This window comes from Mirounga leonina, unplaced genomic scaffold (assembly GCF_011800145.1).
Source record: "Mirounga leonina isolate KUSES-001 unplaced genomic scaffold, KU_Mleo_1.0 Mir_197, whole genome shotgun sequence".
Lineage (NCBI taxonomy): Eukaryota > Metazoa > Chordata > Mammalia > Carnivora > Phocidae > Mirounga > Mirounga leonina.
Window position 1 is genome coordinate 8,205,535 of NW_023270494.1, and position 3,271 is coordinate 8,208,805.

The following is a 3,271-nucleotide window of genomic DNA, read 5'->3' on the forward strand; positions in this document are numbered from 1 at the left end:
AGGAAGGAAGGAAGGAAGGAAGGAGGGAAGGAAGGAAGGAGGGAGGGAAGAAAGAAAGAAAGAAAGAGAAAGAAAGAAAGAAAGAGAAAGAAAGAAAGAAAGAGAAAGAAAGAAAGAAAGAAAGAAAGAAAGAGAAAGAAAGAAAGAAAGAAAGAAAGAGAAAGAAAGAAAGAAAGAAAGAAAGAAAGAGAGAAAGAAAAAGAAAGAAAGGGGGAGGGCGGGAGGAAGGAAGGAAGGAAGCAAGGAAGGAAGGAAGAGAGAGAAAGGAAGAGGGAGAGAGGGAGGGAGGGAGAGAGGGAGGGAGGAAGGAAGGAAGAAAGGAAAGAAGGAAGGAAGGAAGGGGAAAAGAGAAAGGAGTAAAGAAAAGCCAGCTCTTCTTTACAAAACAGGCAGTCCCTCGTGATGTGGGAATGTCAGGGCCTCTCAGTGAAGTGAGCAAGACAGAAGAGAAACAAATGGGGCTGAGGTGAGGACTTGGTGTTTTCCCCAATATTACTAAGCAACCGTGTCCTAAAATCTGCAGAGCCAGCAACAGCATTTTGTTTACCAGGAAGAAAACACTTGAAAAGGAGAATATTTGGCGGAAATGCGCTTGGGATTAGCAGGGTGTTTTTTTTTTTTCCCCCCCCTTTCTTTCTTTTTTTTTTTTTCTTTTAATGCTGTTTTGTTTTTCTTCTGGGTTGTTCAAGGTACTGACCTAGCGCTCAGCCCCCTTTGCCAAGAAACTCCTTCCCGGCCTAATTAGCCTGTGGTATTGTGCACGGGGCTGGGGAGGAGGGAGGGTGGCACAGCCAATGGGGGCCCGCAGTTGGCCCTGGGGAGGTGGTTGGGGGGGCGGCTGGGCTGGCCATTAGATGCCGAGGTCTTGAAAATCCCTCTGTAATTAATTTTCTCCTGCATTAATTAGAGAAATGTTGGAACGGGTGCGGGAGGGAGGGGTTTGTTGCCCCTGGGTTTCTTTTCAGGGCGACTTTAGGGAAAGATGGTAATCTGGGGGAGGGTCAGAGACGTGGCCGGGGCTTTCAGGAGACTCTCCGGCCGGTGGGAGGGGAATCCAGTTTAAACTGGGGCCATGAGGAGGCACCAGCTTTATTTTACCTTGAGCTGCATGATGGTAGGCACCTCTTCCCAAGCCTGGGGTGTCTGTGGGCGCGTGCATGTGCGTGCACACGCACACTCACACACACGGATCACTGCTTCTCCATCATTTGCCCATGCACTCTGAATACACAAACATTCAGCCCAGTTCTCCAGGACGAACCCCAGTGCCCCCCTCCCTTGCCCCATCCCACAAGTAGCTGCACTTAAATATAAATTGGCGCACTCCGTGCTTGTATCCCCTCAAATGACTCCCCTTTAGCCCGCAGGGAAGCTTGAGGTCATTTTCCCGTGCTTTTTCTCTGCTTTTAAAGGATCCTCTATGATGACCCGCCTGCAAGGGAGTTTCTAGCCCCGTGGAAATGACAGCCCTGAGGAGATTCTAATAAAAGCTTCTGGAATCTTCCAAGCCCACAGATTTTTCTATCCTGATTCCCAGTGTGTTGAAAATGACGTTTGGGAGGCAGGAAGCCAGCACACTTCTAGAATTCAATGCCAATTCCCCGGTCCTGTTAGCCGCTTTTATGGAAATTTGAATTGAGCCCAGCTTCTTCTAGACTCCAGGCCCGTATGGATTTTATTAATTCCACCAATGGCTTCATAGTTGTGTTCGAGCTGGTGGGCCACGTCCAACAAGCAATAACCCTGTGTCTTCAGGCCTGTCCCTGGGGCCAACACCTTTAGTTAATAGTTCGATGCAGTCCTCCCAAAGACGGAGGGCCAGGTTCGGTCTGTTACTGTTCTCGAAGTGGTCAAACCAGTGCCTCGGAGGGAACAGTTTAAGCTCTGGGCTCACACGCAGGAGGCTTCTTCCTTGATCGCTAACTAAAATGAGTACACCTTCAGTAGAAAGAGGCCTCCTGGGATGGACGGGCCTGTTGCTGGAATAGAAGGAGGTGATGGCCAGCTTACCTGGCTGAAGTTCTTTGACTCAGGTCTCTTCCTCTACGGGCGGGGCCCAAGCAGCTGGACCGTGGCTCCCAGCCATTCCATCTGCAATCATTATTGCCCGCCGAATGCACTGCTTCCTTAAACCTTTCAGAGCTCAGGATTGCCTCCCCGGCTCCATTCCCTGCTGCTCATCACCAACAAGCCTCCCAGTGGTAGGAAGGATCTTTGACCCTGTTCTACTCGGCCCACGTGACTCTTATCTCCCTGGAGGGAAGGATGAGCCGAGAGAGGACAACAAAAGAAATGAGGAGCTTGTGGGGCAAGTTCTGGGCAGGAAATGGGGCTGGGAGTGAGGGCGATAAGAACAAGATGGAATCTCCTGGAAGCTATCAGCACCTCTGGGAAGCTGTCCGTGCCCTCTCTCTCCCTGGGCCCATCCCCATTGCATTCTTCATAGCAGCTGTTTCAACTCTTCTCCTCCCTCCTTGGGCCTCCAAATCCACCCCCATCATTCACAGCGGATGACTTCACCTCCGGCCCTACCAAGAGGATGAAGCCACCGGTCTATACGGATGGACTCCGGGCGGCCTGTGAGTCCGGCTGTGCCATCAGGGAGGACCTGGGTTCCAGTCGGGGCTCTGCTACCTCCACAGTTGCTCACGGGCAGTTGACTCCGCCTCCCTCAGCCTCAGTTTCCCCACCTGTAAAATGGGTGCTGGCGAGGTTTCAATTAATGCTCGGAACTTGCATGTCAACAAGTCATAGTCGCTATTAAGTGTCGTGAATTGTGACAGATGAGGGCCACCTCTACTGGGACCACACCGTTACCACCATTCACTCCCTCAACTTAACGGCCCCTGTCCTATCACAGCTGCACTTCCCCCCAGCCTTCTCGATGATGGGGAGTCCGGCCTCTTGTCTATTGTCCCCTCTCCACTGCAGCAGGAACCATCTGCTTCTATCGGATTCCTCATGAGCCACTCCCTCTCATCTTGGTGCTCAGATGCGCTCAGGTTCCATTTAACTCCCTCCGGTGCTGGCCTTCTCTTGATTACTCCCTCAAACCACAGTCCCATCTCTTTCCTTCCTTTCACTAACAGATCCATCCAAAGAATCGTCTGTGCTTGTTGACACCACTTCTTGGCCTCCCACTCCCTCCTCAGCCCACTGCAGTTTGCCTCATGCCCCCGATGCTCCGGCGAAATGGAGCTTTCAGAGGTCTTTCTGATGGCCCTTCGCCAGCCTACTCACTCCTTTGGGAACGTCTGGCTCTGTGGATGCA